Source organism: Marmota monax, unplaced genomic scaffold (genome assembly GCF_021218885.2).
Source record: "Marmota monax isolate L192 unplaced genomic scaffold, Marmota_monax_Labrador192_F-V1.1 WCK01_AAM20220418_F8-fsc00043, whole genome shotgun sequence".
NCBI classification, from domain to species: Eukaryota; Metazoa; Chordata; class Mammalia; order Rodentia; family Sciuridae; genus Marmota; species Marmota monax.
In genome coordinates this window covers 8,425,015-8,452,357 of record NW_026691982.1, presented here as the reverse complement: position 1 = coordinate 8,452,357, position 27,343 = coordinate 8,425,015, and the positions used below count along the sequence as shown (strand labels likewise).

Genomic DNA, 27,343 nt, shown 5'->3' with positions numbered 1-27,343 from the left:
GGTGTGACTGCAAATTAGTGCAATCGTTCAGTAAAGCAGTATGAAGATTCCACAAAAATGTAGGAATAGAACCATCATAGGTTCTGCAATTTTTGGTGTGTGTGTGTGTGTATTCTCACTGTGTGGGTAGATTTGAAAAATATATACTGTTTCTATTGATTGTAGTGGTAATATTTGTACAATAGAAATCAGCAAATATGTACTACAAACTGGGGCCTTTTGTATTTGGGGAGGAGTGGTGGGTTCTGGCCAGCATTTTTTTTACTCATTCACCAACATACCACTGGACATTGAACTGAGGCATTGCTGGAGATCTTATTTCTTTCCTTTTCTCCTTGAAGTCTGAGTTTCCAAGGAATTTCATACAATTTTAGCAATAGGTGAGTAAAAGAACACATGAACATGCTGTAAGCTCTTGTCTTCTTTTGCCCCTCTGGTTTCAGGCTAAAGGAGATCCAAATGAGTGAATATGATGCTGCAACCTATGAAAGATTTTCAGGTGCTGTTCGGCGACAGGTGCAGTCCCTCTGAATCATCTTGGATAATTTACAGGTAATCTTCCATTTGTGGATCAAGAAATAACTTGGGCCCAAATCTGGACACTTCCCCAAACTGTCATAGATGGTTAGCTGAACTCTAATCAGCCAATCAGAAAAAAATTAATCAGTGCCAAAGTGTCTATATTAAACTATGGTTTCACCACCATGCCTTAGCTGAGCAAAACACACCTAGTTAAGTGTTCCAAAGGAAAATATATTACCTTACCTTTCTTCCTATCCAAGAAGCAGTAAAATTACCAGTAACTCTAGCAGACACTAAACTTTCTCATTCCCCTCATGTAAGATCTTAGGGCATCTCACCTTTACTGGAAATTCACAAATATAAGTCATTTTATTCTGAAGAAACAGAGAAACATTCTGGATTATCCAGGTGACTATTCACTATCCCCTGCACCCCCTCTTACTGCTTTGTACTTGCCCCTGCACTGCCTGGATCTTTTCAGTTTCACAAAACTCTTGAGTCAGTTGATACTGCTATTGCTCCTAAAAATATTAAAATGTCAATATTTCCTAAGCAGAGATGTTATTTCTGGTCAGTTTGCACAAGTAATTAAGGAAGGGTTGAATTCATACAAGTTTTCTTTTGCTTAATGCATCATTGAGCACTCACAAGTGTTTGAAGACTGAAACCAGCTGGTGAAGCAGTACTCTAGAAAGAAGAGACCTCTGAGTAGGGGACAGACTCGAGTACCAGGCTGCTTGGAAAATGGCAAATAGTATCTACAGTGACTAGTGTTCAGAGTTTGGGGATGTGCTTGGGGGTAGAAACTAGTGGAAGAGAAAGCTTAGAGAACAGGAATCCTAAAAGGTTGTGAGCACCATGCAGAGGCTGATATGTCTGTAACCAGGGAAGAGCCATGAAGATGCATGAGCAAAGGAGTGGCATGGTCTGTCTTCATCAGGAAGTGGCATGGCCAAGAAGGGAGAAGGTTGCAGAGATGGAGGTGAAAGCCAGAAATCAAATCATAAAATCATTTCAGTTGTTTAGGAGAGAAGTGATAGGAAGTCAAAACAGGGGCAAATGAAGTGAAAATGGAAAAGTTGTGACAAATTCAAAAATCATGTTAGTGGCTGGAAAAGAAGACAGTGACTAACTGTGGCGGAGGGGAGTGGTGAATGGAGCAGAGAACTTTCTAACCCTAGAGGACAGACCTAGAGAACACAGGAAGAGGGAAGCCTTGATTAAAGAAAGCACATGTTTACTTTGGATGTTAGTATGTTTTCTCACTACTAGCACACCTATGCTGAAGTGTCAAACATGATATTTGAAGTTTTTAATATGTGAACCATAATGGGATGGGGGAAGTGGAGGAACTTTTGATGCGGCAAAGGGGAGGGCAAGGGGGGCTAAGGGGATAGGAAAGATGGTAGAATGAGATGGACAACATTACCCTAGGTACATGTATGATCACACAAATGATGCATCTCTACATCATGTACAACCAGAGAATTGAATTGCATTCTGCTGTCATGTACAACTAAGTAGAACAAATCAAAACAAGAAAAAAAAAAATCATTCTTGCTAAAAATATATGTGAAGAACTATGAATTTAATAATAAACAGTGCCTAAATTTCCATGTTATTTTAAAATTTAAAATTTAAATTAAATAAATAGGATTTTAAAATTTAGATAAAAATCAAGAATACTTTCAGTTAATTCTGTTGGTTTTGGTTAATTAAGTTGGTATAATGAGGACTAGAAGTAAAAAGTGTGATACTTCATGTTACATATGGAAAAAGTGAATTTTTTTTTCATTCTTTAAAATGATTACAAAAATATAAATTTAATCTGACTTTTTAAGCACAATCATGTCAGCAGTTTTTCTAGCTGAAGTTTCTTGCAAATTGCAACATGTTATATAAAATTGCTCTGATTGCTGTGTGGCGAGGGGTCTGCACGAGGACAAAGGTGGGAGTAGGGAGGCCAGAGGGAGGCTGTGTGGTGGTACAAATGGGAATTAATGCTGCACGTGAGGGATAGACATGCAAATGGCAGAGAAGGTCAGATACTGCCAGGAATTGAAAGGATTTACCAGTGGATTTCGTGGGTGAAACAGGACTCATGATGTCTCCTAGATATATGGCCTGAAGAGCTGAAAATAGTGGGTTGCCCTTTGCCTTTTGCTGAGGTGGATTCTGGGGTTTCGAACTTGTTAAGTTTAAGATGCCTATTATAGATGCACACCCATAGGTATGGTTCTCAGATCTTTTGAGCATTTTTAGTTCTTGAAGAAAAAGCACTGAAGTTGTTTTTCTTCATAAAAACAGAATGTAAAATGACAGTAATTTGTCATCCAAAGTAATGATTTAGAACCACATTTGTGTCCAAGGGTACACATTCTTATAATTAGAATCACCTTTGTTAATACGTGAATCTCTATTTTCCCTCACAATGAGGTGTTACTTTAAGAAAAAAAAAAGGAATTCCTTGGAATAAGAAGATAAATATTTTTCCCTTCTTTGCAATATTCTTTCATTATTTAGATATTTTTAACTGTTATGCCAAAATATGTAAAACCAGAAAGTAAAATTTATTTCTACCAATTAATAATTTGTTATTTTATGGACAATATACAAAAAGTTCTTTAATATAGCAAATATTTGTGTCCAAATGGTTGGCTAAACATGGGGAATAGTAAAAATAATGGGAGCTAATATTAATGAGAGAATCACTCTTCCTAGCTATCCTCAAACATTCATTTACAGTTACCTATTCACCCAACAATAGTTATGGATGATCTTCTCCATACTTTGTTCTATATAGAATGCTTATGCTTTCTACCAATCTATTCTGAAAAAAAATAATAGAAAACTGTCATAATTGTAGAGTTTATAGATGAAGGAAGTCTTGCTTAACCAGAACCCAAATAAGTGAAAACTTCAGATTAATCAGAATGTTTTCAGTGCTGAAATCACAGGCAGTATCACAAACCACAAAAATAACTGGTTTTGGTCAATTTTATTCATTTAATGTCCTCCATGCTACAAATGTGTGTGTATACTTTCTAGCTAACCAAGAGTTCCCAGAAAATAAATTAACCAGAATACATCATTCTCTGAGTATTTCAGTTAGTCAGAGTGTTCTGTATGTGAAAGTAATAAAACTATATTTCTTTTTTAGAAGAACCAAAAGTTAGACTTTTCATATAATGTAATGTAGTCACACAATCTAATTTAATAATGAGTTCTTGTTAGTGTGAATTTAAAATATAATACAAGGGGCTGGGGATGTGGTTGAAGTGGTAAGATGCTCGCCTAGCATGTGTGAGGCACTGGGTTCGATTCTCAGCACCACATAAAAACAAAATAAAGATATTGTGTCCACCTAGAACTAAAAAATAAATATTTTTTAAAAATAAATAAATAAAATTAACACAAAACAAATGGACATTTTTACAAAGAAACTTTGCTTTATTCACTAGGACTATATAATAAAAAAATGTATGACTCCTGTTGTAAGTAAAAGTATGTATTTAAATTCAGTGTGATCTAAAAAGAACAAATTAAAAATACTAAAAACTAAATAGAGTGTGTATTTAGTATTTCTGGAAGTATTTCAGTGAATACAATAAAATACAGAAGACTTTGCAAACACATTGAAAATAATGAATATTTCTTTTTAAAAAATGATTATCTTTTTTCAGTGTTAAGGATCCAACCCAGTGCCTCACACATGTTAGGCAAGTGCTCTGCCACTGAGCCACAGCCCCCAGCTCTGAAAATAATAAATATTTCTATTCAGACGTCAACAACTTTTTAAAGAACTCCCCCTCCAGCCCATGGTCCCCAAAGGCATCGATTCTGACAGGCTTTTTCCTGTTCTGAGTTTCCAAGTATTGGTGGATGGGCTAGAGGATAAAAAATAAATTTTTCCCCTAATTTATCTGCAAATTATAAACCTGAGAACTATAGAACAGTGCTACTGTTAGAAAAATATTTTTGTGCCCAGAAGACTGAGACATGCTTTCACTTCTCAAAAACAAAAGCTACTGATTCATGATCCTTTGACAAGCATGACCCAAAGTAATTCATTTGCTGCAAATAAATATTAAAATAAAGGGAGTTTAAAGCATACCAACCAGGATAGCTAAAAAAAATTAAAACTATTAATATCAATGTTGGCGAGAATATGCAAAAGCAACCCTCATACACTGCTCATGCTAATGTTAATTAGACAAACCATCTTAGAAAACTGAGTAGCAATATCTACTAAAGTTGAATATATCCAGTCTTGTGACTCAGAGCTTTCCCACAACAGAAATGCACATGTATCTTCTCTAGAAAACCCATTCAAGAACATTTATGGTTGCATTATTCAAAATAGTCCAAAAATGAATACAGCAGGATTATAGATGGAATTATAAATATAATAAATTGTGCAAGTCATATAATGTAATAATGTTAAACCTGTGAGAGAGAATATAGTACCGCAAGATACAACATAGCTAACCCCATGGGATATTGTTGAGCCAAAGAAACCAGAGACAAGAGTGTATGTTCTTTGACTCCATTTTTTTAAGAGAGAGAGAAAATTTTTTAATATTTATTTTTTAGTTTTCAGTGGACACAACATCTTTATTTTTATGTGGTGCTGAGGATGGAACCCAGTGCCATGCGCATGCCAGGCGAGCGCGCTACCACTTGAGCCACATCCCCAGCCCTTGACTCCATTTTTATAAAGTTCAAAATCAGACAAACCTATTCAATGCTATTAGAGATCAGAATAAGTGTTACCTTTGCAAAGAGTAAAATCCAGGACAGGGCCCTGGGAGACTTCAGAGGTATAGGTAGTTAAATGGTGTTTTCACAGCACAACAGTTCGTTAAGATCTGCACTTATGATTTCTGTACTTTATTATAAGCATATCATACAGGAAATTGACCAAAGAAAAAGAGGAAGAGGAAGGTGCAGGGCGGGAGGGAGGAAGGAAGGGCAAGAAAAGGTAGCAGACTACTGGAAAAAGCATATTTCTCCCCTTCATTCGTGCTGCAAAAATATCATATTCTAAGAGTAAAATATTTTCAATTCAGTAACCCCTTTACCAAGGAAAGTAATAGGAACATGTGCCCTAAACAAAAGTCCCTTCTGTAATTTTTACAAAGTATTATTAACATGAATATTAAAAGAAGAATTCCACGGTGCTGTTGAACTATTACATAAACTCCACCGGGTGATGGCTCTGTTTCTCTTCATCACTCTGCCATTTCCCCTCAGCATCCCAGCTCCATGTCACCTATAATTCCCTTCTTGAGCTGTGAATCTATTATTGCAACTTCTGGACCCTATAATGCTGGTTAGGAATTGAAATCACTAAGTCAAGACTTCACAAAGCTCACACAGGAGTTAACATTTGTTCACTTTGTGGTCTAGAAGACCTGCCTCATAATAAATTAACCTTGAATACCAAGGACTAGAGCTGACCAGTAGGATTTCTTTCTCACAAATATACTAAAGAAAATCGAATAAAAACTTAAATTCCCTCGGATGAGTTAGTCACATACAAGAATGTCTAAAATAACAAACTACTTCAGATCACTGTATTACAGTGGGATCTTTATAAATAGATTTGCTAGTTCATTTTTTTAGGACTGAATAGTATTCTATTGTCTGGATGTACCAACAATTTAATTCATCCATTACCTATCGAAAAACACTTTAGTTGCTTCCAAATTTTGGCAGTTATACATAAAATTTCCATGAATATCACAGCAGAGTTTTATGTAGACAGAAGTTTTCAACTCATTTGTGTAAATAGTAAGGCATGCAATTGGTGGATGGTGCAGTAAGAATATTTTAGTTTCAGAAGAAGCGGCCAAGCTGTCTTCCCATGTAGAAACACCATTTTTCATTCCCATGCACAGTGAGAGACTCTGCATCCTTAACAACATTTGTTGTCAGAGTTTTGGGTTCTGATCGTTCTAATACGTTTGGAGTGATGTCTCATAGTTGTTTTATTTTGATGTTACATATGTTACATCTATTAACATATGTTTAAGATATTTTCATACGATTATTTACCATCAATCTGTTTTTGTTTTGGCAGGTATTAGGGATTGGACCCAGGAGAGATGAACCTAAGCCATATTGCCAGCCCTTTTTAAATATTTTTTATTTTGAGACAGGTTCTCACTAAGTTGCTTAGAGCTTTGCAAAATTGTTGAGGCTGGCTTTAAACTCATGATCCTCCTATTTCAGCCTCCCAAGCCGCTGGATTACAGGCATGTGCTCACCACGGCCAGCCAATGTGACTATTTTAATGAAGTGCCTTCTCAAGTCTTTTACCCATTTTTAAAACTTTTTCTTTACTGTTGAGTTTTAACAGTTTTTTAGATACTAATCCTTTATTAAAATTACCATATTTAATGTAGATGTATTAATGTAAATAAATGGAAACCCCTAGGTCACCAGCATAAGATTTTAATTTTGATGGGCAGGTCCTGGAACCACTGTACCAGGTAAATATTAGAAGTGTATCTTTCCCAGATGTATATTCTTCATAAGAACCCCGTGATCTCACATGGAAATGGGGCATATTGGAGCAAAGCTGCTGTCATATAAAACTTGATACAGAGTTATAGGTGGTAGAAGGAGCGAGTAAACACAGACTTCCAGAATACTTTCCACATTTCAATAATCAGACAAGACAACCTTGATCGCACAGTGCCATCCTCCCCCGTACCAAAAATTGGGACTTAACTCCTGTCTCCTCTTTTTTGTCATTTCTGGAATCAGGAGTGGGTAATCCCTCAGACTGCCAGGATAATTTATGCTTGGAAACAACACCATGGATGACCATTTAGGTACCTTTCAATGTGACATTCTAATACTCTTGGAGGTACCAAGCTGCAGAGCTCAGTCTTCTAATGCCTCTCATAGATGAAGACAGACTCTCACAGGATTGTCAAATGGAAAAATAAGCAGTTAAGAAAGTAAAAGAAAACATGGTCACAATGGTCAGCCACCATCGAAATGGCATGGAAGTTAATTTTTGAGCTGGGTTTAAGAGCAATACAGAATTAGTATCAGAATAAAATTATATAACATGTTTGGTAACACATGTGCCATTGTTATCATCAAACATTGGTTTTCTAAGTTTCATAAATAATTTTGACAAGGCAATGCCCTGATCATGCCCTTCCCAGTCCTCCTGGCTGCTACATGCTTTTATTAACCAGTGATGGTTTCACTGTTGTAAAGGCTACCCAGTAAGTAATTTTTGTGATTTTTAAATGCAGATCATAATTGTTATAAAATTAAATTTAAACCCCATCATTTTGCCATGGAGGAATTATAAAATGCTGAAATTCTAACTATAAGTCCAGTCTCCTCTCATATTTTGGTGTTTGTAGAAATGAAATACATCCTATAATCTTGTTTACATGCATTAAAACATTTTAACTATTCTTCCCCCTTCTATGGTAATTATACTCATGGATTGCAATAAACACATGCCTTTATTGGGATATTACAGTTCTTTATCATTTAACTATCACCTGATCTAGTTGTGTTTTGGCAAAATGTTATGTGAAAATACCTTAGAAAAATAATTCAGAAAATTTCAGAATATAGAAAATCAGAGACATGTGGGGTACAAAATGTTCAGATACTGTTGTTTCCAGCTATTTCCATGTACACAATAAGACACGGAGAATTTGAGTAGCAAATTTCTTTCCGAAAGGAAGACTTCTGAAGATCACATTCTCTCTGGGATTTCTGACAATGTCAACAAGTTCAAGCTGATTATTTAGGTACCTAATAAATTTTCTAGAAGAACAGAGACAGAAAACCCATAGGAAATGTATCATCATTACCTTTCCAGATATAGAACTTTCTTAAGGGGGTCATTTTCATACTGTCTTCCTGTCCATATGCCCTTCAAGTGTTCCATATGTTAAAACAATTAAAACTAACAAAATACACATAAATTGCATTTCTTTGTCAGCAGAACAGAAACCAGTTCATTTCTGCAGTTGTGTTTATGCAGAACCATCACGTATTGAAAAGTTCCCTGGTGTGTTTCCTGTTATTCATGCAGAAAGTTTGTCAAAGATCCTGCAGAACTCGTTAAAAATAAAGACTTATGTGTATGTGTTTGTGTGTCCTAGGCTAAAGGTAAAGAAAGGCAGTGGCTAAAACACCAAGCTACTGGAGAACTAGATGATGCCAAGATCATTGATGGGCTGACTGGAGAGAAAACCATCTACAAACGTCGGGGTGAGCTGGAGCCACAAGTAAGTAGTGGAGGACTGGTAGCATCAGACTTGCTTAGTTTGGCCTTGTTTCTAGAAACTCACTTTCTTGAGGTGTGTGTCAAAACATCATAAACCCTGGTGCATTATACTAAAAAAAAAAAAAAAGATAATGATGAAGAAAAAAACAAAAATATTATACTATTTATTGTACATGTTAAGGTCTCAGCAAGAAACACAAGGCACACTCAGACTGGGTAATTTAAGTAGCAGTGAATACAGTAGAATTTAGAGCATATTTACAAAGATAAGGGTGGATTTAGGAAAGCCAAAAGATTCACTGTGATAACCCAGGCTGACATCAGCGGGGATCTGACTCTGCCCTGAAGTCTAACACACAGAGCAGAAGAGCAGTTCTGGAATCTGGAGAAAGTAGTTCATGAAGCTGTGGCCTTTGGTAGAGGTAGAGCCCACCCCTGGGCAACAGCAGAGAAAAAGCTGAGGTAACAACGCCCCCAGCCTCTCACTCTGATCTGACAGTGCCTCCCATTGGCAGAAAACTCTGGAAGCCAGTAGCCAAGAGAGCTGCCCATTGGCCCATCCCACTCCTGGGACACAGAGCAGTTGCCCTGGAAGGGAAACTGAGGGTACCCTGTTGTCTCTGAATCCTAGAGTATTCCTCAAGTGAGAGCAATAGAGCCATCTTGGTGGTTTTCTACTATTCTGTACCTTTAAAGATCTGTGTCCATCATGGGATTTAAGAAAATTTTAGGAAATAAGGAATTCTCCTTTAACTCTCATTGTGTTAAGTCAAGTTTCAGTTAGCTATAGTTTTGAAAACTTTGTCATATAATGGCAACAGAGTGAAATATGAGTCTCTTGATTTCCTATATCCTACATAACCAGAATTGCCAAGTTCCCACTGAGAGCTGGGGGAGCAGGGCCTGGAGAGAGCAGGGAGAGTCCATCTACTTAAATGTGTTCTCAGAGAGGATCTGGTGGTGATTTGGGGAGTTCTTATTTCTGTGTCACTGGGATGAGTCAACAACTGTGTTCTTTACTGACTCATTGTGGTCAACAAATGTGGTTGGATATATATGATTTTGTGAGCAGTCATGAAAGCCTGTGTGGCACTATTGTTCATTTGGACACACTCAAAAGTTTTGAAGAAATAGATTGAATTGGCTCCAAACCATTATCCTCTAATACCCAGAGCATGTTTTGAAATTTCTGGCTCTGCCGTTAGTGTTTATGCATGTCAGAAAGTTTACAATAACAAAATAACCTGGAATTTTTCTTCCTTCCTTCCTTCCTTCCTTCCTTCCTTCCTTCCTTCCTTCCTTCCTTCCTTCCTTCCTTCCTTCCTCCCTCCCTCCCTTCCTTCCTTTCTTTCTTTCTTTCCTTCTTTTTTTTTTAGTAAAACTGACAAGATTTTTCAAAATTCTGCACATTGGCAGATAGGAGTCCAAAATCAAACTGAATCTCTCAAGTTTCACATTTAATTGATAGTTGCTTCTATACATCAGCTTAATGATGTTTTCATGCTTTAAACTGCCAAGAAAAGAAAAGGAAAAAAGCACTAGTTCACTAACTCCAAGGAAATTTGAAAGCTTGCTAAGGACAAAAACCATTTAAAAAATATTTTCCTTAGATTATTTGCCAGACTCCCTCTCCCATAACCTTGTTTTAAAAATCTAGTATTTCTTGCAACCTACATGGGAAATGGTTTTCAACTGACTGCATAACAGATACAAATAAAATTGATGTTGGCTTCCCTCCAAAATAACAGACTCTTGCTAGAATTACTGACTTCCAGGCATGGAGAGAAAATGACATGTTAGAATTTGTATCTTTCCAAATTATTTTAAGGCACCAGTCTCCAAAAGGCAACTTTACTAGACTAGATTGGGCCTTGCAAGGGCTCTCTTCCAAAGGAAAATCTTTTTCATATGATCCTAACTACCTTATGCAATTTCAGTTACTGAAATTCAATCTACAGGCATCTTTCACCAGCCTGATCAACCTTTTACAGGGTCAAGTCTGCAGCTGATCTGCCCACCTCATGACTAGCACTCTGGTGCCTGTGTGAGCTCCTCAGGACTGCAGCCATTGATGACATTGTAGTTCACAAGCTCTTTCTGTCATTCCCTCCCTCAGCTGGGGAGCCCACAAGAGAAACCCAAGCGTCTGCGCCTGGTGGTAGATGTGTCTGGCAGCATGTATCGCTTCAATGGAGTGGATGGCCGGCTTGAGCGCTCAATGGAGGCCGTGTGTATGGTCATGGAAGCTTTCGAGAACTATGAGGAGAAATTCAAGGTAATGGCATGATCTAAGGATGATAAGAGTCATCCTTGACCACATCTGCACAGAGTGAGCCCTGAGTTATGGCATGATGATGATAGGTGCTTGGAGACTTTATTCCCAGGCAGACAGAAATCTCCATTCTCTTACCAGCTCATTTGGCTCATTTGCCAGGGCAAAAGTGAGACATTTGCTTCATCTGCTCTGATAATATCATAATTTAAAGGACTGATTCCTTCTGATTACTACTGAAGAAACTCCACCATTGTGTGACATTAACCATAAGGTTTAAAAAAAAGGAACAGCCACTTAGAAGCACCGGAGTCTGTTGCCCTTGTAACACCCATACCCACACACCGTTTCCCAATCACCAGACAGACAGCCTTCCAAGGTTTGAGCTCACTCTCAGAGTGTGGTGTTCTCAGCATCACTGTCCCTTTGCACATGGGCAATGATTCTACAGAAATGAATGTCTCCCCAGCTGACAATGAAGATGACCACCCTGGCAGAAAAGCATCCTCCCATTTAAGCTATTTCTATTTTGTTCTTGCAGAGTTTGATGCACACCCTCCATTTCAGAGGTTTGAGAGTAGAGACTAGATTTCCCCATACTGCTGTGTTATCCCCTGACAGAAGCCTACTGTCTGCTCTTAATCAACCACAGAGAGCACCTACTCCTCTGGCCCTTTCAGAGCAAATAACCTTTTGTTACCATGGTTATCACATGCCATGCAATTATTATTAAAAGTTCAGTGGAGTGAAATGGTATATGTGTAGACATGTAAAGGACACAGAGTCTATTCATGGATACTGTAGACCTTATTCTGAGTCATACATTTCCTGAGAAACAAGTAGTATTAGTTCATTCATTGTTTAGCTTGACATCCCACCAGCACCTCTGGTTGCTACCTGGGTCATGGCTCTGTGTTATGCCTCATACAGCAAGAAACAGGTCATTTACTTTGGGCTTATTATTAAGTGGACTACCCATTGAATCTCCCAGGGTCCCTTATATGAATTAAGTTCTGCAAGAGAAATTCATTTTAGGATTGACTGCTGGGGAAAGGGCAGCTTTAGACAGTGAATGCTGTGGGTTACTAGACTTTGCACAAGTACAGGATACTAATACAAATATACATGGACTTTTACCATGAGGAGTAGTTATGTTTCCCTTGAAGAACTAGAATGGGTATCCCCTTGTGAGTATTGAAAACCATGGAACTATTCAAGATTCTCACTTTGTCCTAGTTGCCAGGAAGCTTGGTGCCCAAATCAAAGACCCACTATGACAATTTTATTTTGTCTTATGTCTTAAATACTTATATTTAGCTTTTTATTTCCCTTGACCCTCCCTCACCTCAGATGTAAGTTTGTCTTCATTTTTTTAAAAAAAAAATTATTATTTTTTCATGTTTTGTGGATCAAAGGAAAATATTAAAAAATTTTATTTAAAAGTATTTCAGATCCTTTCTAGTATATAGTAGAGTTTGATTTCCTATATCACTTGAACCACAGGTGACCAGTGGATTTCTAAAAATCCATCTTAGTAGCATAAATACCTGTATCACACCTAATGTTTAAAAACCTCTGGATTTTAACTTGACCCAGAATCCCTACTATTTCCAGAGCTTCTTATAGACCTTCCCTACACATTGTCACATTGGAGTCTTTTTGCTATCTTTCTACCATCTCCAACACATATCTGAGATTCTAGTGGCCACAGGCCACTCAGTCTCTGCTAAGCCTCCTGTGGCCTCCTTTGTAGAGGAGAAGAAAGAGATGGGTTGGAACTACTATATTCTGTGAGAGCTTTATATAATTAAATGTTTAGGGATTTAAGTAAGGGGTACACGTAGTATAAAATGTAAAAGGAACAAAAGGAGATAAGAGTGAAGAATAAATCTCTGTCCACCCCTCTCAGTTCTGAAATTCCTTGTTTAATGATGACCACTATTAGTGGGTTTTTGGTCACTTTTCAGAGATATTCAGTGGTATACATCACATGGTTCCATTCCATGCCCTGTGGTTTGTATGGTTATGTTGATCATATTCAAATCATTTAATCTCTCTGTACTTCCATTTTCTCATTTGCAAAGAGATATAAGAACTAGGAAGGACTAATTTACTTAGAAAACATAAAAAATGTATGAACCAATGATTACTTGAGGAGCTCCTAGTGAAAATTTTGTATTCTTCAGACCAGAATTGCATCAAATGTCTTATCTTTAGGAATTCAGATTTGTGATCTGAGATTCCCCATCCCCAGTTCCAGATGGTTCTTAATGTCTTCCCAAATTTATCCTTCAGCAGTAAAGTATATTTGCTTTGAAACCTTCAGAAGCCTCTGGTCTGGTGTGGTGGTCTAGAGTCTTCCTGTCTCTCTTGGCACTTGCTGTTTTCTGTGTAGTAGTCTCAGCCATCTGAGCTGTAGCTCATTACTATCAAACTTCAGTGGCCTTGTTTAGAGTCTCTCTCCATGTTTTACTCCCCCACATTAGCATGACACATGCCAAACCACAGTGAGCCTAGAGCCAAAATTACTGAGTAGGAAAGGTAATTGGTAATTCAGTGGCAGGACACATTTCCAAAGCATTCAGAGTTTTAAAGTTTTTCATAAGTGTTCTACCAACTGAATTTGATTATTCCCAGGCATAGTGTTCACAGTAGGTCATCTAAGACAAGAGCAACATTATTTGCTTATAATGAGCATAATTTTTAACATTCCTAGAAAACTTAGAGACTATAGTGAAAGGTAGAATAGTAATGCTTATATGAACCATTTTATTTTAGTCACGTTAATTCTTTTTCTTTTATCTTCATTTTTAATTGGTTCCTCATGATTTCACCCCGTCTGCTCCATCTCAGTACAACTAAAAGCATTCCACTTATATTGGTAATACATGATGTTTTTTTAATATTTATTTTTTTAGTTATAGTTGGACACAATACCTTTATTTATTTATTTTTATGTGGTGCTGAGGATTGAACCCAGGGCCTCGCACGTGCCTAGGCGAGCACTCTATTGCTGAGCCATAACCCCAGCCCCATGATGTTTGATAAAGTGGACTTTTCTGAAATACGTCATTTGAAGAAAGGACTTTACTGCTTAAAAAAAATATTAAAGGTCAGAGGTGTTAGAAAACCACTATTCCAGGACCAATGCTGGATTATAGCTTCTGAGGGCTTTCTTTTTGGAAGATATGTCATAGATCCTTAGTTCAGTTAGATGATTCACTCCTTCTTTGATAGGTGAAAACAAGGCCTACCTGTTCTTAAAACTAAGAGGAGCCAGCTTTTCATTCCATTTCTTGGGTATACTATTGAATATAGAACCTTGAGGGCAGGAATGACCTTGGAAATTATCTTCATCAACCTCACTTTTACAGATGAGAAAACTAAGATTCAAAAAGGTTGAGTGCTTTGCCCAGTGTCATAGCTGGACCATGAAAAGCCAGGACTTCTGATGTCACTTCACAGCTTTTAGTTGTTTTCCTTCCTATTATTTGTAGTCATTTTATTTCTGCCCAATCAGTGTTTTTAAAAAATGTAATTCAGGATGTATCCAGGGGATTCAAGTCAGAAAAGCCAAGGGAAAGCTGGGCATGGTAGTCCACTCCTGTAATCTCAGCAACTCAGGAGGCTGAGGCAGGAAGATTGAAAGTTCAAAACCAGCCTCCACAATTTAGCAAGGCTCTAAGCAACTTAGCGGTATTCTGTATCAAAATAAGAAGTAAAGGGGGATGGGGATGTGGCTCAGTGGTTAAGTACCCCTAGGTTCAATCCCTGATAACAAAAACTTAAAAATAAAAAAGGAAAGTGAAGGAGACCCAACTTGTTTCTGTCTTTGATTCTGGTGGCTCACATGACCAGCTGAAGCAGGTCCAGAATCTGAATAGCTTGGATGTGAATACACTTAGGGACTAAGTCAGGGGAGCCTGGAATGGCTGTGTTTGTGGGCATCAGAGGAAGTGAAGAATTGGTTTCTTTCCCCCAGCTGAACTGTTAGAAGGTTCCTGAGATCCAGACTCTCAACAGAGATCCACACTGCCAAGTCCTAGTGGTATGTTCATCTAATCTCTCCAGAGCAGACACTACCCAACAAAACCCCTGAGGCCTAAATAGACCTAGTCCTACCCACTGGAGCACCACACATTGAACTGTGCAGCAACCCCACCCTGAAAGTACATAAACTTGGCCTGTGCAGACAAAACTCCAACACATAGCACTTCCCATTTCATCCTACCTCATACTGTGGAGAAGAAAAACTCTGATGCTGACTAAACTCAACCAAAAGAAAGTGCACTTTGCTCTTAATGATAATCTTTTCATTAAATTTATTTATTTATTCTAATTTGTTATACAAGACAGCAGAATGCATTTCAATTCGTAGTACACAAATGGAGCACTATTTTTCATTTCTGTGGTTGTACACAAAGTACACCATTCGTGCCTTCATACATGTACTTAGGGTAATGATGTCCATCTCATTCCACTGTCTTTCCTACCCCCATGCCCCAACCCCTTCACTCCCTCCCCTTTTGCCCTATCCAAAGTTCCTCGATTCCTCCCATGCTACCCTCAACACCCCCATTATGAATCAGCATCTACTTATCAAAGAAAACATTCAGCCTTTGTTTTTTGGGGATTGGTTTACTTCACTTAGCATGATATTCTCCAACTCTATCTATTTACCTGCAAATGCCATGATTTTATTCTCTTTTAGTGCTGAGTAGTATTCCATTGTGTATATGTACCACAATTTCTTTATCCATTCATTTATTGAAGGGCATCTAGGTTGGTTCCACAATTTAGGTATTGTGAAATTGTGCTGCTATAAACATTGATGTGGCTGTGTCACTGTAGTACGCTGATTTTAAGTCCTTTGGGAATAAACCAAGGAGTGGGATGGCTGGGTCAAATGGTGGTCCCATTCCAAGTTTTCTAAGGAATCTCCATACTACTTTCCAGATTGGTTGCATCAATTTGCAGTCCCACCAGCAGTGTCTAAGTGTGCCTTTTTCTGCAGTTGACAACACTTATTGTTGTTTGTAATCTTAATAGCTGCCATTCTGACTGGAGTGAGATGATACCTTAGAATAGTTTTGATTTGCATTTCTTTAATTGCTAGAAATGTTGAACATTTTTTCATATATTTGTTGATTGATTGTATATCTTCTTCTGAGAAGTGTCTGTTCAGTTCCTTAGCCCATTTGAGTTTTTTATAAATCCTGGATGTTAGTGCTCTATCTGATGTGCATGTGGTAAAAATTTGGTCCCATTCTGTAGGCTCTCTATTCACCTCACTGATTATTTCTTTTGCTGAGAAGAAGCTTTTCAGTTTGAATCCATCCCATTTATTGATTCTTGATTTTATTTCTTGCATTTTGGGATTCTTGTTAAGGAAGTTGGGGCCTAGTTTGACATGGTGAAGATTTGTGCCTACTTTTTCTTCAAGGGCTCTGGTCTAACTCATAGGTTCTTGATCCACTTTGAGTTGAGTTTTGTGCATGGTGAGAGATAGGTGCTAAATTTCATTTTGTTGCATATGGATTTCCAGTTTTCCCAGCACCATATGTTGAAGAGGCTATCTTTTCTCCAATGTATGTTTTTGGTACATTTGTCTAGTATGAGATAACTGTATTTATTTAGGTTTGTCTCTGTGTCCTCTATTCTGTACCATTGGTCTACAAGTCTATTTTGTGTCAATACCATGCTGGTTTTGTTACTATTACCCTGTAGTATGTTTAAGGTAATGACACTCAATCTTCTGTTATATGTTAATACAAAGAATAGAAGAGACAAAAACCCAAACAAATGACCAGCCCAATTTAGAAATAGCTAAGGGTGGGCATCCAGGTCCCACCTATGAATATCCATTGTTATAATAAAAACACAGAGAAATGAAACAAAGGCTGCAGACACCAAACCTGTAAGAGAAACTCAATCTAGATCATTGTAGAACATTTGGCAAGGGAAGAATGTGCCCTAAAAAGTCCCATACAACAGAGTGGAAGAAAATCCCTTCCAACAGGTGCAAAAAATTCAATGCATGAATACGAGAAATATGAAAAATAAGCCAACATAGCACTTCTAGGTCATAATTCACCAGGAAATAACCCTAAAAATGTTGAAGTGGATGAAACATCAAATAAATATTTCCAAAGAATATTATAAATATGATCGATGAATTACAAGAGAACATAGAAAAACAACTAAATAAATTAAGTCAGTACAGAATATGAATGAGAAATTCAATAAGGAGATAGAAATATTGAAAAAGAACCAAACAGAAACCTTAGAAATGAAAGAGAAAGTAAATAAAATAAAATGTTCAGTTGAAAGTCTGTCTAATAGTGTAGACCATGCTAAAGACAGAATCTCATACCTGGAGAACAAATTCGCCTGCCTTAAACATTCAGACAGTAGTAAAGGAACATAAAAATAAGTAACCATGATTAGAATATACAAGAATTCTGGGACACATGAAGAAGCCAAATTTAAGAATCACTGAAATTGAGGAGGGTTGTGAATTGTGGGCTAATTGAATGGATAACACCTTCAGGGAAATAATAACAGAAAAATTTCCAAGCCTTCACAAGGAGATGGAAATCCATATACAGGAAACATTCAGAACCCCAAATAGACAACATCAAAAAAGAACCTCTCCACAACACATTAAAATTAAAGTACCTAACATACAGAATAAGGATAGAATTTTTAAAGCCTCAAGAGACAAATTTCAGGTCACATTTAGAGGCAGGCCAATAAGAATCACTTCAGATTTCTCAGTACAAACTCTACAAGGCAATGGGGCTGGGAATGGTGTGTTCCAGGTCCTGAAAGAAAATAACTATCAACCAAGACTGCTGTATTCAGCAAAACTATCTTTCAAAATTGAAGATGAAATAAAAGCCTTCCAGGATATTCAGAAACTACAAGAATTCATGAATACCAAACCAGTACTACAGAACTTACTTAAAGAAATACTCCACAGAGGAAAAAAAAAATCAAAAACCAACCTCAGAACACACAAAACAACAAATCTCATGTGAAGAGTAGCTAAGCAAATGAGAAAGAGGACCAAATTAACTGTGATGAACAAACCAAAATGGAAGGAAATTATAAACATCTCTGTATAATAACATTGAATATAAATGATCTTAACTCTTCAATTAAAAGACAGGCTGGAAGAATGGATTGAAAAACCAGACCCAACTTTGTGTTATTAGCAATAGACACACCATACAGGAAAAGAGATACACAAGCCAAAAGGATGGAATTTGATACACCCTGCCAATGGGGCCCCAAAACAAACATGAGTAACCACTCTCATATCTGACAAAGCAGACCTCAAACTGAAATTAATCAGAAGATACAAAGAAAGTCACTTCATATTGGTACAGGGAGAAATCCAATAAGAAGATAAAACAATAATAAACATTTATGCCCCAAATATGGCTGCAATAAATTACATAAAAAATGCTAATCAAATGAAGCCCCAGATAGACCTCAGTGCACTAATGCTGGGTGATTTTGAAACACCTCTCATGATTAGAGTGGTCATCCAAAAGACTCTTTGGACCTTAAAAAAATTAGGTTCAAATGAACTTAAAAGACATATTTAGAGTATTTCATCCAACAATAGCTGAATACATACTCATGGAACCTTCTCCAAAACAGACATTTTAGGCTACAGTGCAACACTTAAAAAATACAAAAAAAATTGCAGTAATTGTTTGCATCTTATCAGATCAAAATAAAATGAAATTAAAAATCAACACGACAATACCCTATATAATCACATGGAGTATGAACAATACTCTTTTGAATGATGAAATGACTATGGAAGAAATCAGGGGAAAAATTACAAATTATTAGTTTCAAGTGAGAATAGTGATACAACATACCAAAATCTCTGGGACACTATGAAAACAGTTCTAAGAGAAAAGTTTATAGCTATGAGTGTCTACATAAGAAAATCAGAAACATCCCAAATAAACAACCTAATGATGCATCTCAAGGCTTTGGAAAAAGTAAAACAAACCAATTCAAAAACCAGTAAAAGGAAGGAAATAATTAAGATCAGAGCCAAAAATCAATGAATTTGAGAATAAAACACAATGCAAAGGATCAATGACAAAAAGTTGATTCTTTGAAAAGATAAACAGGATTGATAAACCTTTAGCCAAACTAACCAAAACAAGAAGAGAGAAAACCCAAATTAACAAAATTAGAGAAGAAAAAGGAGAAATCACCACAGACATCTCAGAAATCCAGCAAATCATTAGGGACTATTTTAAAAACTTGCATTCCAGTAAACTGGAAAACCTAGAAGAAGTAGATACATTTCTGGACAAATATGATCTCTAAAATGGAATCAAGAGGACATAGAAAACCTAAACAGACCAATAACTTGTAATGAAATACAAACAGTAATAAAAAAGCATTCCAACAAAGAAAAGCATAGGACCAGAATTATTCTTGACTGAATTCTACCAAAATTTTATAGAAAAACCAATGCCAATTCTTCTCAAATTATTCCATGAAATAGAAAGTGATAAAATACTTCCAAATTCATTCTGTGAAGCCAGTATCACATTTATACCCAAAACACATAAGGATATATCAAGGAGAGAAAACTACAGACCAATATCCCTGATGAACTTAATCATATATTAGCAAATTATGCTCAACATAATTATGCTTAATTCATCACATAAATAGAATTAAGGGCAAAAATCACTGTAATATCAATAGATGCAGTAAAGGACTTCAACAAAATTTAGAACCCATTTATTATAAAAACACTGAAAAAACTAGGGATAGAAAGAACCTACCTCAACATCATAAAGGCTATATGTGAAAATCCCAAAGCCAACCTCATAGTAAATGGGGAAAAACTGAAAGCATTTCCTTTAAAATCTGTGACAAGTCAAAGTAGAAATTCTAGCCAGAGCAATTAGTTAAGAGAAGGAAATTTTAAAAGAAGGAAGTAAAATTGGAAAAAAAAAATAGGAAAGGAAGAAGTCAAATTATCACTCTGTGTAAATTGTATGATCCTATACATAGAAGATCCAAGGAACTGGTAGAGCTAATCAACAAATTTGGCAAAGTAGCAGGTTACAAAATCTACATAAAAAATCAATAGCTTTCCTATATAACAACAACAAATCTACTGAAAATGAAATCAAAAAGACAAAATTCCATTCACAATAGTCTCAAAAAACTGCAAATTTACCTAGGGGTATATCTAATCAAGGGGTGAAAGACTTTTACAACAAAACTATAGAATACTGAAGAAAGAAAATGAAGATGACCTCAAGATGAAAAAACCTCCCATGTTCATGGATAGGCAGAATTAATATTGTCAAGATAGCCATGCTACCAAAAGCAATATACAGATTCAGTGCATTTGGAAGAATAAAAAACTCAGAAGAGCAAAATCAATTCAAAGCCCCAAAAAGTAAGGCTGAAGGTATCACAATACCTAACTTCAAATTATAGTACAGAATTATAGTAACAAAAAAACTGCATGGGACTGGCATAAAAACAGACATATAGACCAATGGTGCAGAGAGAAGACACAGAGAGAAATCCAAACTACTGAACAAATGAGCCCATTGGCTGATCCTGCAGTGTAGGCAAAAGCCAAGCCTGAGAAAACATTCCTTGTCAAAGGCAGGATGTATGAAAAGCCTTGACACTGGGCTCTGACATCAGTAGTTATCAAATGTTCCAGTAGAGTGGGTTTCCTGAGTACAGCAGGATAGCCACGGGATATTCTTAACAGCATAAAAGCAGGATAGCCCCAAATGTTTTAGCTTTATAACTTTTTAGTGCACAAAGAAGCCTCTTGATAACTCACAAGTCTTGAAAAATGTACAAAGCTTCTGTAGTTGAACTTCCTGATGATGAGACCCTATATAATAAACTTGCCAAACTCATTGTGGGTCATTGTTCCTCCCTCTAAGAACAGTGTCCCACCTGGCCCCAGCTTTGCTTAAAAATGTCTGTTTTACTTTGTCTCTGTGTTTTTCTTAGTCTCCTATCACCCCTCCTCAAGATCCTTTGTTGTTGTTGTGCTGGTCATGGCACCATACACCTTTAGTCATCAGGTCCTTGACAAAGGTGCCAAAAGGTTGGAGAAAGGACAACCTTTTTCAACAAATGGTCCCCGGAAAATTGGTTATCCATATGTAAAAGCATTGAACTAGACCCTTATCTCTCACCCTGCACAAAAAATTAACTCTTTATGGATCAAATACCTATGAATTAAATGAAAATTCTGCAACTCCTAAAAGAAAATATAGGGTCACAAGCAATAACTTTCTTAATAGGACCTCTAAAGCTTGGAAAAAATAATGCCAAGAGTTAATAAATGGGATAGCATTGAATTTACAACCCCTATGGAAATAAGTATGGAGGTTCCTCAAGACTAGGGATGGAATCACCATATGACCCAGCTATACCACTTCTTGTTATTTATCCTGAATAATTAAAGTCTTGCAGTGATATATGCATACTCATGTTTGTAGCAGCACATGTCACAATACCTAAGCTATGGAACCAGCCTAGGTGTCCATCAATGATGAATGGATAAAGAAAATGTGGTATTTTTACACAATGGAGTTTTATTCAGCCATAAAGAAAGAGGAAATTATGTAATCTCCAGAAAAATGGATGGAATTAGAAACCATCATGTTAAGTTAAATAAACTTATTTAATGTTTAGTTAAATAAACTCGTGTTAATAACCATCGTGTTAAGTTAAATAAACTCAAAAGTTTGAGGGCCATATGTTTTTTTTTTTCTCATATGTGGAAGCTAGAGAGGAAAAAGGAAAATAAAGGTGGGATTGGTCTCCTAAAAACCAAATGGAGAGTAGTAAAGGAATGAGACTAAGGAGTGAGAGGTAGGGAGGGAGGTGGGACATAGTGGGGAGTGATATTGGCCCAATTGTGTTGTCATATTATGTGTGTGTACAAATATGTAACAATATATCCTATCAATATGTCCAACTATAATCAACCTATTAAAAATGAGGAAAAAAAGAAATACAAAAAAATCACATTTTTGGATCTGTGATTTTTATCTCAAAAAATAAAATTACATTTGCCTAAAAAAATTTCAGGAGTAAATGTACAATTTACATATCAGTTTTCTACTCTCAGCATCCCACCAATAAAAGGAGGATATAATAGACAAACAAACAATAAATCAATAGTTCAAGTGATTTGATTAGGCCCTTATTACCTCCCTTTCAATTAACTCAAACCAAGTAAACTTAATTATATCTGCAAGTTCATTTTGCCATTAAGTTAACATTATCATGAGTAACTCCCCATCCTATTTCCAGATCCTGCCCCAGCTTACAGGAAGAAGCTTATAAAGAACAGGTGCACTGGGGCGTGGGATCTTGACGACCACCTTAGAATTCTGCCCATCATTGTTTCTATGTGTGTGTGATTGGAAAAAAAAATTCTCCCTGAAAGTTATGAATGGAATTCAGGGTAGTCCCCGAAGCCCTCATCATACTTTCCACCTCCTACAGAAAGCAGAGATCACAAAAGAAGGTGGATCCAAAATGAGAATCTGTCTGCATTTCAACTATTGATAAACATACATCTGCTTCTGTGCATTTCTTAATGGCCAAATATTGAGCAACTTTGGACCATCAGATTCCAAAGAGATAGAAATGCAGAGGCTCAGTGATAATTCTCTAGTGGACAATGTTTTCTAACTCTCTGATTCTTTGCATAGTATGACATCGCTGGACACTCTGGAGATGACTACAATATTGCACTAGTTTCAATTAACAAAATCCCCAAGAACAACAAAGACTAGAAATTCTAAAGGTAAATATGTTGTTATCTCTATACTGTGAAAACTTCTATCTGATTAGCTAAAGACTATATAAAAAGATTCACTGACGAAGCAGTAGATATTAGAAAGAAAATGATGTTCTGTTTCACAAACTTTCAAGTTGTAAACAGAAAACACCCATGAGACCTCAAACCCTTTTCTCCATCATCCAAATTTGAATTTTGCTCTGTGCATATTTTTAGAGTACTCAGTATTGGATTGGGATTATGCATCTCAGTATTGCATTGGGATTCTGTAACCTGTGACTCCTCATATATGCTACATGTTCAGTAGAAGGAAAAGAATGATCCCTTGTAGAGTACTAATTTATGCTTTTCTTAGTATCTTATAATAATAAATTTAATTGCACATACTTCAATCTGCAAGAAAAACATGCATGTAATGATTTAAAACAAATTTCCTCCATTGCTACTGATGTAAGTACAATATAACTTTATTGGAAATTTAATCCATTCCTTATTTTTCACCCATGTGATACAAATTCTTATACTTTCTTACATTTTCTCACTTTAAATGGAAACTTTAATTTTAAAAGTAATTGTCAACAGTGATAGTTTGGAACATTTCCTTCTTTCTAACAAAAGTCTACCAAATGCAAATATTACTGTGTACTGTTGTTACTCTGATGTGCAAGTTAAATAAACTTGCTCAGAAACCTGTTACTGACTTGTAATAATTAGCTTTTATGCATTCACACAGTCAATAGAAAAACCATCCTGTTTGTTCAAAGAAGCTTATCACCCCTGACTTTTGCTCTGACTCTTTCCTCCAGACAATGCATGCCCACTCTCAGTTCTGCATGAGTAGAGACCACACATTAATGGGGACAGAACATGCTATCAAGGAAATTGTCAAAGAAGAGGCTGATGAATACTTTGTCATAGTCTTAAGTGATGCAAATCTGTCACGATATGGAATAAAACCTGCCACATTTGCCCAGATCCTTACAAGTGACCCTCAAGTAAATGCTTTTGCCATTTTTATTGGATCATTGGGTGATCAAGCAACCAGGTAAGTGTCATCTCAGGACACTGCAAAAGGCAGGCATAGATAGAATGAGTGCCTGTGTTTTAGTCAGCTTTTTTTGCTGCTATGACTAAAAGATCTGACCAAAACAATTTTAGGGGAGGAAAAGTTTATTATAATGGACTCATGATTTCAGAAGTCTCAATCCATAGCTCAAGGTGAGGCTCAATGTCATGGTAGAAGAGAGTAGCAGAAGGGAGCAGCTCACATGATCAGAAAGCAGAGAGATTCCACTCACCAGATACAAATATATACCCCCAATCCCTTCCCCATGCCCTACTTCCTCCAGCCACACTCCACCTGTGTCCAGTTACCACTCAATTAATCCCAGTAGGTGATTAATTCACTGATTGGATTAAGGCTTTTATAGCCATTTCTTCTCTGAACCTTCTTGCATTGTCTCACACATGAGCTTTTGGGGGGAAACCTCACATCCAAACCATAATAGCCTGACACATGCTGTCTGGTGGAATGAGCACCAGAGGGGAACTGAGTGAGGGACATATAGGAAAAACAATCTAGAGATGCCACTCAAGAGTTTGCAATCTAACTGAGGAGATGTGATGTTTTAGCTTATGTTTAGAGAAGCGATCATAAATTTAAATTTAAATTAACTGTTTTTCAGATTATGTTTAAACTAACAAACTAATTATCAAATTGGTTTGTTCATTAATGTTAGATAATATTTTATGCATTTGGCATCTTGTATCAAGGTCCCAAGCATAGTCTCATCAGTTTGTGTCCAAATCATATTCAAAATAGTGAATATGTTAGTTTTCTTGGCATAAGACAAAATGTGTATATTTGTGTCTAAGTATTTTATATGTAGACATATATATATAGACATGTAGACATACATACATGTATCTCCACATACTTGATTCTCTAATAAGTGATATAAATGTATATATATATGTGTGTGTGTGTGTGTGTGTAAGTATCCATAGATATGCCTATGTATGTGTGTGTGTATTTATACACATATATCTGCGTGTGTGTGTATATGAGTGTGTGTGTGTGCGTGTGTGTGTCCACTATTACTGGGCAGACAAAGCAGATGAAACACTTGGAAACCAATTAAGACACCATATATAGTTATATTCTACACTAAATATTCTGAATGTTCACTGAAGAAATTTATGGTCAAACAGTAAATACCACTGAGGATGATCTAAAAGGAAAGATCTGGGGAAGCTTTCATAACTTAAATGTACTTATCTTTTAACATTTATCTTTTTGAATGACAAACCAAAATAGCTCGTATTTCTCTACATATAATATTTATAAAAAACAGAAAACACAGGTAAAAGTTTATCTGCTAAAACTAACAAAAAAACAAAACTAAACAAAAAATCTTCCTGAGCCCCAAAGGGCCTGTCTTTCCTATTTCTCCTCTTTAACCTGTCATGCTCTGTGATTCAGAGACCATGAACTAGGAAAGGTTTTAGTATCCTGCATGCTGACGTCTTCCATCACCTTGCTACAGAATTACTGAGGAAGGTAAAGAATAGACAATATTGTGTCATCACCATCACTTTAATACAACTGACTTTTATGCATTGGCACTTTGCACCTTCTTGTCCTTGAAAGCAAACCATGCTTTTCCTAGTCCTGTTTTTCTCAGCACAGCCCAGTATTAGGCAGATAGCAAACACTAGTTGATCTGAAATGGCTACTTTGTCTTCTAGTAAACAGATCCTGTTTGAATACTTAAGGAAGCACAATAATACCCTTGTGATTTCCTAGGGAAATGGTCCAAAGCCACTGGCAAAAGATATGTTGCAGAATTTTCTGGTTTGCCAGGCATGCCAAATGGATGATACTACACAGGATGGCTGACTTTTATGAAATGTCATTCCAAAACCAGACTCCGTTGCCACAATGAAAAGAGGCATTCCTTTGAATAAAATTTTATCTTGTGGTTTTATTACCTTCAAAAATGTTCTTTTGTTCCAAGTAATAAGTTAGTATTTTTTAAAATTGCTATAAGCTTATATAACCTCAGTATTATCAAAGCAGCAGTTGGAAAAACCAGACTGCAATACACATTTGTGTGAGTTGAGCCAAAAAAGGAGAGGAGGGTGGAGAAAAAATAAAACCACTCAGGATTTGGCTGGGCAAAATTCTTGGAGCCCTGTTTTCTAGAAGGCAAAGCATTTAGATGTACAGTATCAGGCCAACACATTTGCTGAACCCAGGTGAGCTAATTCTAGTTGGGTCCCTAGGGCTCTGTTCTACTAAGGAAATATGCAATAGCAGAAAATAACAGTCATGAAAAGGAGAATTTTTTTTTTCCTTTCCACATCCACTCGTTTTCTTACTGCAAGGACCTTCCTTATGGTTTATTGCTTTTACTCTCTCTCTCTCCCTGTTGCTCTTCCAGGCCTTTCATTGTTTAGTGACAGCCAGTTAAATTGCAGGCAGTAAGCAAGGTATTAGAAAGTAAAAACTTCCTTTCCTACCACTTAGATATGATTTGCCATGGAGGAAGATGGAAAGGGATCCTCAATTTGTAATTGTAACTTTCTTTTCCTTCCCCTCCTGGCAGGCTCCAGAAAACTTTACCAGCTGGCAGGTCTTTCATTGCCATGGATACCAAGGACATCCCTCAGATTTTACAACAGATCTTCACCTCCACAATGTTGTCAACTGTTTAAGAAATGCCCTCCACTGCATAACGACCCCGGGATTTAAAACAAGAAAAAGGAATGTTCTAAAGAGAAGACATCTGTAAAGCAAACCCATGCAATGACCATATAATTCTAGCATTGCTTGCTTCTTCCTACACTGACTCCATAATCAGGATTCAGAAAAGCAGCCAGAAGCAGACTTGTGCCTGTAAATCTCCAGCCACTGATGGGTTTAGAAATCCTCAGTGGGAGCAAGTTGACCTTCATATAATGCAAGGTCATGGTTAAAGGAAATTGGCATGAGAACTACAGTGTTTGGACTGTTTCAAAAACCTGAGAGGTAAAGAATCCTTGCTTTTGCCTTAACACATCATCCGTCACCTAAGATAAGAGAAAAAACACCATCACACTGAAACTCTGAGACCATGGTCTGACATTGGGATCAAGTCTGTGCAAACCCCACCCAACATGCTGCTGTCTCATAATTATTTTTATTTTCTCCCTGCTCTGGATTGTCTAGCAAACAATAGTTTTATAGTATTTAACCCACTGAAAAGACCTTCCAACAGCAATATTTTATAAAAAGTTGGATTTTCTCAGTAATTCCATTTTCTTGGCCAAAGCCAAAAGAAATCAGGAGAGCCTTAGAATGCTTGATTTCCTAGGTGACTTTTAAAAGGCTCTTTGAATAATAAAGAACAAATGTCCTGTTCTCCCTGCCACCACATGGAAGAATAAAGATATCTTGTGTGAA

At 36.7% G+C, this 27,343-nt stretch overlaps 1 long non-coding RNA gene across 1 annotated transcript; it reads left to right on the top strand.

Annotated features, from left to right (window-relative positions):
• The first annotated feature begins 283 nt into the window (after positions 1–283).
• LOC124094534 (uncharacterized) lies at positions 284–27,343 on the top strand. The gene is made up of 6 exons (XR_006852269.2): positions 284–552; positions 8,667–8,792; positions 10,908–11,066; positions 22,811–22,905; positions 23,706–23,944; positions 26,508–27,343. It is a non-coding gene; the product is annotated as an uncharacterized LOC124094534 (long non-coding RNA).